Here is a 13,925-nt window from a genome sequence, read left to right on the forward strand (position 1 = left end):
GGTTTGGATACCTGTACCAGCCAGCCACCAAAAAAAGTTTTTAAATCTAGTATAAATTTTTATAGAGTGCAGCTTTATAACACAAAGGTCAATGGTTCAGATCCCCATACTGGCCAGCCGCCAAATAAATAAATAAACAAACAAACAAACAAACATAAATTTCAGGGGCTGGCCAGTTAGCCCACTCGGTTATAGCATGATGCTGATAACACCAAAATCAAGGGTTCAGATCCCCACACCCACCAGCCACCCAAAAAAAAAAAAAAAAGAGAGAGAGAGAGAGAAACTTGTTTAGTCATGTTGGGCCTGGGATGCCCATTACACTTCAAAGCACAGCTGTTGAGTGGGCAGTGGCATGTGAGTTGGGGATTCGGGAGAAAGGTGTGGGCTGCTAATGAAGATTTTGGGGTAGTCGGTGTATGCATGACTACCAAGACGTAGAACTCAGGTCCTCCACCTCTTGGCCCCAGCTCCAGATACACACCCAATGTGTCACCTACCAGGGCTCTGGCCTCTGCCCTGGGGCTCCTTCTTTTTGGGATGCCCTCCCTGGACTTCTACAGCTGACAGAATCCTACTCATCTTTTAAGACTTGCTCAAAAGTCACCTCTTCTCTATGAGACCCTTCCTGACTCCCCAAGAGAAAGCCACTGCTGTCCTCTCTTCTCCACAGCCCCTGTATCTTGATGATGGCACAAACCCAAGTGTCACCTTATTTATTTACACCTCTCCTCCCTGTGAACCCCTCGAGGGCAGTGACCGTGAGTCTGTTCCTCTCTGTATCCCTGTCACCAAACGGGAGGCCTGGGCATGGCGAATATTTGCTAAATGAATGGAGCTCTTTTCCCTGCAAAGAGGCGCAAAAGAAATTACATACACGCAAACTGACTCACCCTGCAGCTGCTGTCTGCAAGGGAAAAAAAGGTGAAAAGAGGCTCTGTCACTGAAGCACTAATAAAGCTCAGTGGGGTAGGATGGTATCTTCCCTTGAGGAGTTTCTTAACAACAACAAAGAGCTTCAAGAAATGCTGAGTATCTCAGGGTGTTGTGAGTGTAATGAACGCTGCACCTGATGCAGGTGTTTTGGGTTTCCCAGTGAGTCCAAAACCAATGCACCAGGAATTGGGGATAGAGGGAAGGAAGCTGACTTTCCTTCCCAAGAAATCCTGAAAGTGATCCTGGGGAACAGGTCCTATGAGCCCTCCTTCACAGGAGGACAGTGAGTATCAGAGAGGGGAGGTGACTGCCCACAGTCACAGAGCTGGGAAGTACAGGGGCCAGAGTTCATACTCGGGTCCTCCTGACACCAGTGCTTGTGTTCCTTCCAGCACATTCCAGAGCCTCCCTCTAGGATACAGGGTCATACAGCAGGCAGGATCCTGGGACCATCCGAGCTTCAGAGTGCCCCAAAGAAATGTAGTTCTGAAGAGGGGATATCATTTACCTGTAATTACAGAAGAATGACTGGAAGAACTGAAGCCAGAATGTTTCCAACTCCCAGGCCCCGCTCCTGGAGCACTGGGTCTGCACCCTCCCACATATTCCTTAACAGGCAGAGACAAAGCAAAAAATAAAACTGTAACAGTCTTACAAGTACCATAGAAATAAAAGTGAGAGGAAAGGGAAATTGTGTTTTTTGTCAATTATCACTGCTGCGTGACTCTGGGGCTCCATTAATATGTAGGAAGATAACTGAGCAGCCCTCACTGCACTGAGCGCGATATAAAACCAGCAGCACAGATCACACTGACTGGGTGGATCTCATGTGTTCAGACAAACATTTGCTCCCCACCAACTGTGTGCAGGACCCTGAGCAAGGCAGCAAAGGACAGAGAAAAGAACCCCGGGGCTGAAAAGTGGCTCCCCGCCCGCTGCTGTTTGTATAATATTCAATATGTTAACCTCTCGAAGACTCAGTTTCTTCTTCCATAAAAAAGAATGAACAGCCCACTTCACAAAGCTGTTCTGATGTTCTGAGGACTAACTGGGACGGTGCATGGGCCTGGTATACAGCAGTCACACAGTAAACATCAAATGGTTAGCAGTTTGTTCATTGCTGAGCAAGCGAAAGAACTTATGCATACTGCAGAAAAAGAAATGGAAAAAGAAAATAGCTACACCAAAGCTCTTGTAAAATCTCAGTAGAGTGAAATAGAATCCTCTGAGGACTTACTAAAGCAAAAAAAAAAAATTCTTTAAGAAATTTTTAGTGGCTGAATATTTTAAGGGAGGATGGAGGAAGGGATAGGCAGAGTAAAAGGAAATGGAAAAGAGAGGAACTGAATTTGAATGCATCAATTTATTGTCGAGGTAAATAAACTGATATATTCAAAGAAGTTAATATGTGTACATAGAAAACAATGTAACTTTATCTCTAATGGACAGAGCTGTCTATTAACTATTTATGGCCTTATCATCTCTGTCAAACTCCTGCTCAACCTTCAGTATCCCACTTGCTTGAGGACCTTTTCTACCCCCACCCCACCTGAAGGGTTAATTAATCTTTCCTCTATTAATCAATTGCTATTATTGCACACATTACATTGTCTCTGTTTGGTAAGCTCCCCTACCAAATAGTGAGCTCCTGAAAATACACACTGTATATGATTCATCTCTGGGCTCATGTGATAGCCTTCCTCTTGCCCCAGGAAACCCAACCAGTTGCTACAAGCATCCTCAGAGAACATTCTCTCTATGGCAGGAGGATGAGAGAGGACTCACATTTATAGAGAGTCTATTCTATGCTAAACACCTGAGGGGCATCTTTCAAACAGTAATTCAAGTATTCCTCAAAATGTCCCTGTGAGAGAATGGCCATCCCTATTTTGCAGAAGGGAACACTGAGACTCAGAGAGGCGAGGTCATCAGTCAAAGGGTCACATGGCTAGTAAAAGTGATGAGGCCAAGATTTGAACTCAGGTCTATCTCACTCCAAATCCCTCTTTCCACTACACCAGACTGCCCAGCATGGATCTAACGAAGCTGAAGGCATCCTGGAAGGATAAACGGTCTGGACATCAAATCTACTGCAGCCTCATAAATGAGGTTAATGCCAAGGAACTGCGACCAATAAAGGGTAAACCATTAGCAAAGCCAGACACCAACTTAGACAGCCGCAGAGGAGGCCTCTGGAGAAGATGGAATTCAAACTTTGACATGCAGTAGCAGGTGGTAAGCTGACCATCTCCCCCACCTGCTCTTTCTAAGGAAAAGGAGATTTAACCTGGACCGGGAGGTTTTGACCACGTGTGATCAGTTAGGGCACCTGGTCAAGAGTTTGCTGATCCCTCCCAAATGCTAAGGAAACATTCAAGACCATGAACCTAAATGTCAGCAGTCCTAGGAAAAAGATGTGAACAAAAGGGACCAGAGGAAGTCTTGGAAAGTCACTTCCCTTTCCTTTCCCCACCCCTAGCTCAGTAATGGAAACTTCCATGGAGTGCAGAAGGCAAAAACTTTGTCTCAGCCACACACTGGTTGCCTGCATCTCCCCCTTCCCAATCTCTGGGGCCTAAGGCCTAGCACTCCCTGGTCCAGCCCCTTCAAATGCTGACCCAGCATCAGTGCTGACAGCTCTGTCCTCGGTGGGAAAGGCAAGCCAGCCCTGATGTAGCTGTGAAAAAGGCAGCCATGATTTGGCTATGACTCTTCCAAAGGCTACCCGGCACAGCTGACATCCTTAGATAACTACTTAATAATTGCTTACACTATTTAGGCAACATTTTTGTCACCTTGCAGGATGATGACCATCACCAAAATCAAGACATGATAATCATTTAATTAAATCTACAGACTTAAGTATTTTGAATGCTTTTCTAAGGCAAACATCATTTTGATGGCATATTTGTGAACTTTTAAAATTTACTTTTTGTATACATGTTGAAGCAAAAACTAGATTATCGGAGCCATAACAGGATGTCCCTGGGAGGAGCATGAATTGGCACAGGCTTTGGGGAGGGTAATTTGGCAATATTGATCCAGATTTTAAACGGGAAACCATGTAAGCCACAAGTTCCACCTTAGGTTTCCGTACAGTAGAAAATCTCACACACAGGCTCACAGGTGTGGACAAAAATTTCCACAGCAGCAATAGCCACAATGACAAAAGATCAGAAATAATCTAAGCATCTACCAATATAGAAATGATTAAATAAACTTAAAATACCTCCATAAAATGGTGTGCAACTATGGAAAATAATAAGGTACATTTATCTATACATACTGACTTGGAAAGATAACCATATTAATTGATAGTTAGCTGTTAAAGTTGCAGAACAGTACGCATGCAGAGATCCCATTTTTATAAAACAAAAATAAAAACGTATGTTGGAGTTGAGGGCAAAAGGTAAGGGTCAGGGAAACAAAAGCAAATTAAAAAGTCGGGGAGTACACCAAACAAACTCTCAAAAGTAACTGCTTTTGAGGAGTGGTTGGGAGTGGGGGTGTGAGTCACAGAAGGCCTTCCTGCTAGGTTAATGCACTTCAGTGTTGTCTGAATTTGTTACAGGAGTATACTACTTTCATGATGACAAATGAAAAATGGTTTTTAAAAGCTCATAGAATAATAATATATTTTTTTTAACTTTAGTGTATGCAAGGACTCCCCGAAAGTGACCACCATTGAAAGCTGAACCTCCTCTCCACCCTCCACATGTGGCTGGCAGTGCTGGGCACGCACACCGGTTGGAAAGGGCATGGGCTCATCTAAGGAGAGACTGCAGAAGGGAACGGTCACCAAGCACCCAAGTGGAGTCTCAAACCTTTCGCCTATTTCAATAAAGATTCTGCCAAATTACCACCATTTTAATGAGAGAGCTACTAAAAAGGACTGAGTGCCTTTAATTTTTCAAATTTATAACATCATAAATGATCGGATTAAAGCAGTTTACTTGTTTGCAACCTCCCTTAAACAGTGGCTATCAAAACATATCCTGAATTATCCAACATTTTATGTTGACTTATAAGCCTTGCTGAAGACTTTCAAACATTTTTTAATGAGGTAATCCCACAGGGAGTACAGAAAGTAACCCTACTAAATCCAAAATTGCCTAAAATCATAAGCCACTTGAGTTATCATAAGAATGACAACTTGGCAAGTGAAATAACCTTCCTACCTACAAGGGTCAAACTTGCTAATGAAGATAATTCTAAATTAATGCCCCTTAGTATACGTTAGTTATGTTTAACAGGAACTACAAACTCATTTACCTACAGGGGCTGAGCAGGCCAGGGAAAGGTGTAAAGAATTTGGGCAGGGTAGGGGCAGACCAGAGAAACCAGCTCCTTGCCAAGAGGTAGATGGGCCCAGTGCTGCCAGACCTTCCATTGTTCACGAGGAGCTGGAAATCTGGATTTTGACACAAGATCTACCAGTTTTTAAATGTTCGCCACTAATTAAAATGTTTTAAAACATTGTGAACACTGAATAAAATACATCTGCGGGCCAGATGCAGCCAATGAGTAGAGTGTTTTCAACCTCTGCCTGAAAGTATCTACGTTTTTTTATTTTATTTTTTATCCCATGGTTGAGTTCTCACTCATCTACATTTTATAATGGCTAATTTTGTGAAATTTTATTTTCAGAAAGATGGAGGGAGGCAGGAAAATAGTATGGAAAGGAGATAAAGAAACAAGAGAGTAAAGCAATTGCTATTAAGAAAATATTTCTAACATACTTGTAAAGACAGTGTCTATATCAAATCCTGAAGAAATTATTTGTATCTATTTAGCTATACTGGGCAGAAAAGTTTGAGAATTTCTCATGTCCAGAGTAGAGCAACTCAGAGCATTACCCACGCTTTACTGTCAATGAACCTATAAGAACTTACTACTATGTATTGTATGTTTATCAAAAAATTTTAAAATAATAGCAGTGACCACTGAAATGCTCCTCTATGACAGGGACTGTCCAGGCATCTGGCACCCAGGATTGCCAATGTGGGTCACATAGCCAGTGGGCGAGAGTCCAATAAAGGCCTGACAAGCCTTCCTCCAACAAAAAACAAAAACAACAAAGAACTTAGACTCAACATCATAAAATTGTGCTGTCATTTTTTCCCAAAAATGATATTTGTGCTAATAATAATGTCTGCACATAATTTGCAATTCACAAAGTGCTTATCTTGTACAACATCTCACTTACTCATCACAGCCTTTAACTGTGCATTTTAGACTTTATATCTTGTCCAAAGTCTTCTTATAATTATTATTAACAATAACTCTTAAAAACAACAATAATGATAGCAGGTAATAGAGATTCAATGTTTTCTACATGCCAGGCACAGTGCTAAGCATGTTCTCATTTCACCCTAAGAACCTTATAAAGGTTATTCCTATTATCACCATCACATTTTATGGGTGAGGAAGCCAAGACTTGGAGAGCATGGGTGGTTTGTTCAAGTCACACCGCCAGACAGACATAAAGCTGATATACCAGCACAGGTCTGCCCCAGAGTGGGAGGCCAGAGTACCCACTGTGCCCTTTGAAGGAGGCGTCTGGGAGACCATCTATGCTGTAAGCCCATCTCCATTTGCTGCTGGCAAATGTATCTAAGGCGTGGCTAACATCCCCCTTCTCCTCCCTCCACGTCCACTTTCCCCACTTGGTCAGAAGGCATTTTTAAATTTTTATTTTTCCCACTCAAAAACAGTGTGAGTCACTTGGAACTCAGCCAGCATGGCCTTAGAGGGCCTTGGAGGCCTGGGAGGTACCCTAGGAGTGGGCCCCTGCTGCCCAGCCCCTGCCCAGCTGGCTGGAGTCTAGACAGGGTTCCACATCACTGACATTTGAATGAGGTCTGAGAAGAGGGTCCTGGTGGTCACGATGAACCTGTGAAGTGGTCACTGAGGTACCAAAGTGGAGGACGGGGGAAGGAGAGGTGCCTTCAGATTGGGAGAGGAGGAGATATTTATTTAGCTAAGAGCTATGATATATCTATTATTCAAAGCCCCACAGTAGAACCTGAGAGAGGTAGAGACAGCAGGGGGATAAATTATGCAAGTAAATACACCATGAGAGAAAAACGCACACACACACAGACATGGGTGTGCACACACACACTACATGATGGAGCAGCTGCTCTTAAGGGAATTCCTTCTGGTTCTCCCTTGCCCCTCCTATAGGGCCCTGAGCTCTGACTGTGCAAAGTACTGCCCTGCCACAGAGACCACAGGCCAGGGCTGGTCCAGAAGGGCTCCAGAAGGACGAGGACAGCAGGCGCACAGATCATTATGACCCGCTGTGGTCAGTCATCCTCAGAGTGTGTGCAGATCCCGGGAACCACAGGAAGGGCAGCTGATTCTGTCCTGGGAGGCAAAAGGGGTCCCTTCACAGAAGCACTACAAGCGAATTGCAAAGAAGAGAAAAGGGTGAAGGGGGTGGCAGCTGGCCAAGGCACAGCTGGCTCTGATGTGAAAACAGGGAGGTGAGGATGAGGGCTAAACCCCATGCACACAGTCAGGAGGCTCCAAAAGGTGGGGGCCTAGGGTGGCTCTTCTGTGTCCACAGCCCAGACCCCTGTGATGAAGCTGTGCATGAGTAGCCAGTCCAGCAGGTTCTCTGTCAACTCCATGTTGATCCCCTACCTAGAGTCCCAGGTACTCCTGCCATCCAGGGGCCAACAGGAGCTGCCCAGCAGGACGCATCTGTGCTGAGAACGGCTCTTTTCTGGGCAGCCCTCCCAGATTACTGGGAGCCCCCACATAAAAGCTTCATTCTTGGCACAACTTCTCAGTTCTGTGGCAGAACTAGGAAGTGAAGATGACACAACAAGCATCAAGCTGAAGGCCCCAAATGAGAACAGAGAATGTATTTGCTGTAAACCAGGTGCACTGTGCTAGCTTCCACAGGGCATGAAAACATTGGCAGGATCCACGCGGCCAGGGCCTCTTCCCATTCGTGTCGCTCGTCAGCATTCACTGAGGACTTGACAAGCTTCCAAATGAAGCTAACGATGCCCTTGGGAACCTCCACCAAGGACCACTAGGTATCTTACCCTCCAGCCAGAAAAGCATTCTCAGCTGAACTATGAGGAAAAAGGCTGTTAGATAGTGGTTGGTGAGAATATTTTGGCTAATTTAGGAAATCTGGGATTCTTCCAGGACCAAGCTGGGTGGACCTCATTCTGGGAATTCCTTGATGGATTATTTTTTGTTTTGAATTGCTATTATTATTCCATCAACAGGAGCTTAAAAAAAAAAAGTCAGGGGCAAAGAGTGCAGTGAAGTGACATTCCTGAGGTCTCAGTAGGCTGGGAGAAACAGCAAGCAGGCACAGACCCAAGCCCTGCACACTCTGTCCTGAACTCAGAGCTGATGAGAGGGGTGGCCCCACCAAACTCAACAGCCAATGAACCTCCAATTTCAAGTCCATTTGATCATGTTATAAATCTGTTGTTTGGCTGCACAAACAGACTTTGCTATCCCCACTGTTCAACAAACACTTCCTGAGCCAGGTGCACCGTGCTGGCACCAGGAACAAAGAGATTGTGTGTGTACATATGTGTGTGTGTGTGTATGTGTGTATGTGGTCTCCACCCTTAAGGAGCTCAGTTTACTGAGCGTAACAGATAAATAAATCAACAGTTACACTGATAAGTGCTTTGCATGAGAGAGACATGCAGGGTGTTCTGGAAGCCAGGAGGAAGGTCACCTCCAGGTCACGGAGGGGTGCAGGGTAAGGAAGGAAGGTGTCCAGAAGAGCAAGGGGAAACTGGAGCTGAGTTACCTAGATTTCCAATCCCAGGAGAGGGTCCAGCGCTGGCCAAGGCACCAAGAGTTGATAGTTGTTGATGGCTGTGATGAGGTTAGAAATGTGGGTCAGGGAAATGAAGAAATAAAGAAAGTGGCCAAAGGCCAGATTATGAGAAGCCTGTAGGCTCTCTGGAAGGGCTTAGCTTTTACTCCGTAAGCAGTGGTGAGCTCTTCAAGAGCTTTAATCAGAAGAAGTCCCAATCAGATGTAAGAGTTAGAAACATCATGTTGACAGGAGGGTGGGGGGTGGAATGAGGGAGGAAAAAGATGGACACAGGACGGCCAATTAAGAGGCTACTGTAAAAAGAAAATCCAAATGAGAAGTGGTGCGAGAGAAGAAAGGACTGAATTGACAGACTGGAAGACAGGCTCTTCGGGATGTGGTAACCGATGGAGTATGACAGCTGAAGGAAAGGACAGGCCCAGGATGACTCCTGAAGTAGAGACAACTGAGGGGACATAGGCCAAGGCAGGCAGCACGGGGAGCGAGCACCCTCAGGGCAGATGGCTGGGAGTGTGGGCTGGGAGGAGGTGCCTGCTGGGTGCAGAGACATGGGTGTCTCCAGGGGAGAGGTGAGCCACGGATGAGCTCACCCAGGGAGAATACTAGGAATGACGCAAAAGGGACCAAGCCAAACCCGAAGCTAGGGATAAAGAAAGGCAGGCGGTGGCAGAGGCCAGATTCTGAGAGACAGGAAGAGAACCAGGAGACTGCAGGCCAGGCCGGGCGTGTGAGCACCATCCCAGCCAAACCCGAAGCTAGGGATAAAGAAAGGCAGGCGGTGGCAGAGGCCAGATTCTGAGAGATAGGAAGAGAACCAGGAGACTGCAGGCCAGGCCGGGCGTGTGAGCACCATCCCAGGAAGGGAAGGCTCAGCACGGCCTGAAGGGGGAGCCCTCGCTGGAGGGGCAGTCAGCTGGGTGCCGGCAATGGCAGCTAAGCAAAAGAACTAAAACAAGTGTTGATAGCTCAGCTGACAAACCTGGACTCACCTCAAAGAACTTTATTATGGATTTCCCCCAACAGGCTCACGTCTCACTTCATTTCGTGCAGAGGCCTTTCCTGACCATCCTAGTTAATCTATCAGCCTTATCCTTCTCCACCCCAATCTCACTTTCTTCTACTTCAGAGCATGACCATGCCTGACGTCCACTACACATCTCATATATCTAGAATGTCTGCCTCATGACGACAGAGACCTTGCCCTGTGTCACCTCTGTAACCGTGGTGACTGGCACACAGGTTAAGTACCTTGTCCCAAGTCATCTTGTTCATCAGAAGAAACAAATTACTAGTGAGAACAGAACATGCCACATGTCCCATTCTGTGCTAGATGCTGGGGGTACAGTGATAATCAAGACAAGATAGACTGCCTTTTGAACCCAAAGTTGGAGGTAAGCAGTGAAAAATACCAAGTATTTAAACAAAAATTACATTACAATTGCCACAGAGCTATAATTGGAATCTGACTCTCATGCCTTCTAGTGATTACTTCCTTTCCAAGCCCAAAGCTGTAGTCTTCTCCAACTACAGGAAACTTTTACCTAGGGAAGCAAAGTAAACGTTTGAGGTTTCCTCTTTGTCTCTTCCAGACCTCCTGCATTTCTTCCACCCTAATAGGCTCCTAAAGCAGAAACACCACTATAGGCTCTGAATATTTAACTTGAAGTTCTCAGTCTGTTTCTAGTTCTTCTACATCCGTAGAAAGGAAAAATTCCAGACTTAGGTGAGTAACCTTGGGCAGGTTACTCAACCTCTAATTCCCTGGTCATAAATGGTTGCAAAGACAAAATGAAATGACACATACAGAGTACTCAGCTCTGTACTGGGAACATAATGAGTGTTCAATAAGTGATGGCTCTAAACCAGTTACACCTGCTGCTTTTATTAATAGATCTCTAACTGCTATATTCACACAAACCAAGTTAAAAACTATTTAGAATTCAAACTGAAGGATGTACACTTGAAACACCCAGAGCACAAATTGATATATAGTTGAATGACTTGAGGAATTGTCTCAAATTCCCCAAATGTGTGGGCTCTGCAGTAATAGGCTTTATTTCAATTTTTGGTCCACTCCATTTTCTCCTCCAATGTATGCAAATGCAACTATTTCCCTAACATATCACATCTTGTCTTATGGCAAGAGTCCAAACATGGGCTGAATTCCATGGTGCAAGTTGCAGCAGAGTTATGAACACCACACCTCACAGGGAGCATAAGAACACAATCACAAGCCCACTGTACACACAAACTCCCAAACACACCTTGGCTCCAAAGAAGAAAATGAGAACTGGTCACAGCATGCTTTGCCTGCCTCAAAGCTAAAGAAAAGGTTATTCTGACATGCAAATAACTAAATCTTACGTGTTTTCCTTCTTTTACTACCCAAACTCTGAGTGGTTTATTTTAGTAACATCTTGATGCTCTACCCGTCATTTATGTCTGACCCCATGCAACCTGGCTTCCTCCCCTTTTCCGCTCTTGTGACATTGCACTCCTCAAAGACATTGCCATCTGTAAAGACCTTGTCACAAATTCAGCAGCCTTCCTTCAAGTCCCTTCTCCCTGGTCTCTGCTGCTCTGCCCTCTTCTCTCTCCTGCGACTCTCTCCTCCATGGCCTCTGGGTCTCTTCCACCTTCTTCCTCTCATCCAAAGTCATGCACATTCCCCAAGGCTCAACCCTCTGCTCATATTAATAAGGAAAACTTATTTAATCCTATGTCTTCCATTTTACGTCTCCAGACTTAACCTTCTCAGTCCAGGCTTCAGCCCTGAATTTCCCATTATCTACTAGACATTTCCTGTGGACGAACCACTGTCACCTCAAATTCAACATAATTAAAACAGATGCATCAACCACCCCTTTCTACACCCCCATTCATATTTCTGTCAGTGGTACCGTTGTGAACCACCAAGTTCAAACTTTCATCTTCTTTGACTCCTGTCTTTAAAGCCTAAGAAGACTGAAAATCCTATTGGTTCTCCATTTGCATATCTCTTCTATGGGTCCTCTGCTTCCATTTTAACCACTATTAGCCACGTGACCCCATGCATGGATTGCTGCTGCCGCTGCCTGCTAAGCCTCTTGTCTAGCCATTGATGAGTGTTCTGAAAATGTAAACATCACTTCTGTCATCTCACATCTTTGCCCAAAATAAGCTCAATGGCTTCCCACTGCCTTCAGGATAAAGTCTAAGTGCTTCAGTCAGACACTAGGGGTCTAGAAAAGGAGTTGTCAATCCATAGCCCACAGGCCAAATGCAGCCTACCACCTGTTTCTGTAAATAAAGCTTTAGTGGAACACAGCCATACCCAATCATTTACATGTTATCTATGGCTGCTCTCACGCTACCACAGCAGAGTTGAGCAGCTGTGACAGCCACCACATGGCCTATGAAGCCAAAACTATTTAGTATCTGGTCCTTTACAGAAGTTTGCTGACCCTGGGCTAGAATAATCAGACACCAGCAGATCCTGCCAAAGTTCTTGCTGATATCTCCCTTGGAGGGGGCTTATGCTCTTGTGAGTCTGTTGCCCCCTTTCTTTACACCTTACACCCATGTTCTCGAACCTTGAAAATCTTCTTTCGCTGTTCCCTGAACTTTTCCCAACCTACTTTTTCCTTCAAAACACGGCCAAGGCTGCACATCTCCACGAGGCCCGCCATACCTGTCCCCTGCACCCCTGGGTTTTCTTGCTCCAGCCTTCCTCTCTGCATCTCCATAGAAACCTACAGTGAGATTTCACTTCTCCTGTGTATCTTTTCAGCCCATACTATAGGCTTCTCAAGGGTCCAGGTGTGGTAACCTGTACAGAGCACCAGTCACTGATACAGGCCTTGCCCGTCATTCCAAACACGAATCCTCGATAGCATAATTTGGTCAGAAGGCATCAAACTTACCAGTGAGATTTCACTTCTCCTGTGTATCTTTTCAGCCCATACTATAGGCTTCTCAAGGGTCCAGGTGTGGTAACCTGTACAGAGCACCAGTCACTGATACAGGCCTTGCCCGTCATTCCAAACACGAATCCTCGATAGCATAATTTGGTCAGAAGGCATCAAACTTACCAACAAAGGCCTAGGATTCCACATTTGAAAAGTGAAGCTTGGATCCAAAAGCATGTACTCTAGGCAGCACCACCTAAAAGCCAAGGAAATAAGAGTTTAGCTTCAAAAGAGAATATTTATACATCATCTTTAAATTCATAACACCCAATAAGTTTTGATTTACCATCCTCCTGGGATGCCCATCTCTGCTTCTTTGCCTAGAAAATCCCTGCTTACTCTTAAAAACCATTGGATAGTCTTTCCCTGGAAGCCTCCCTAGTGTTCCAAGCAGTCCAGGTACCTCCTTCTCTCTGCTCCCATGGAATACTGGTGACTTGTTTATGATAACACATGGCACACCGTGGCATAATTTCTTATTTAGGAATGGGGTCTCAAGACTATAGGCTTTTCAAGAGAAGAAACCCCTAAATTCACCCCATCCCTTTCCCCCATTGCCTAGAACACTACTGGCATTTAGATGGTCCTCAGTAAATATTTGTAAAATGGATGGAAAAACAACCTATTCAATTCATTAACACGTGCCTGGGTTTCTAAAATCCTGCTAGGCCACAATTTTCACCATAGAAATGCACACCTCGATCCCATTGGTTATAACAGACAATGGTTTAACAGGAAGGATTAACAAGATTAATCTAAATGCACACCCGTTGGAATGACATTCCCCTGGGCAGAAACCTTCAGAGGCTCCCAGAATGTATGAAGGCAAGCCCAACTCCACAGCCAGCATGCCAGGCCTGCAACAACTGGCCCGGCTTTACTCTACAACCTTGGCTTGTATAGTTTCCCCCAGTGTACCCTACACCCATACAGACAGGACAGATAGCCAGTTCCCAAACACACACTCCCCTCTCAGCTGGACATCTTCCTCTGTTTTTCTCCACATATCTCCATCTGTTAAAATACTGTCCATTTTAAACATCATATTCCCCAACCAAGTTCATGATGGAGCCCCCAAAAGTATTTTACTTTTCTTTTTTTATTGTGGTAAAATATATATAACAAAATTGACAATCTTAACCATTTTTAAGTGTACAGTTCAGTGGTATTTAATATATTTACACTGTAGTGCAACTGTCACCACCATCAATCTCTAGAATTAT

General features: G+C 44.9%; 1 protein-coding gene across 3 annotated transcripts in view; it reads right to left on the minus strand.

Annotated features, from left to right (window-relative positions):
- Window positions 1-12,892, minus strand: part of ARNTL (aryl hydrocarbon receptor nuclear translocator-like) — a 78,714-nt gene extending 65,822 nt beyond the window's left edge. For all 3 annotated transcript variants that reach the window (XM_008585130.1, XM_008585129.1, XM_008585128.1), the window contains exon 1: window positions 12,826-12,892. The gene's annotated coding sequence lies outside the window, so the exon portion shown is untranslated. The remainder of the gene's footprint in view (window positions 1-12,825) is intronic.
- Between the last annotated feature and the right edge of the window lie 1,033 nt (window positions 12,893-13,925).

Source organism: Galeopterus variegatus, unplaced genomic scaffold (assembly GCF_000696425.1).
Source record: "Galeopterus variegatus unplaced genomic scaffold, G_variegatus-3.0.2 Scaffold3468, whole genome shotgun sequence".
NCBI classification, from domain to species: domain Eukaryota; kingdom Metazoa; phylum Chordata; class Mammalia; order Dermoptera; family Cynocephalidae; genus Galeopterus; species Galeopterus variegatus.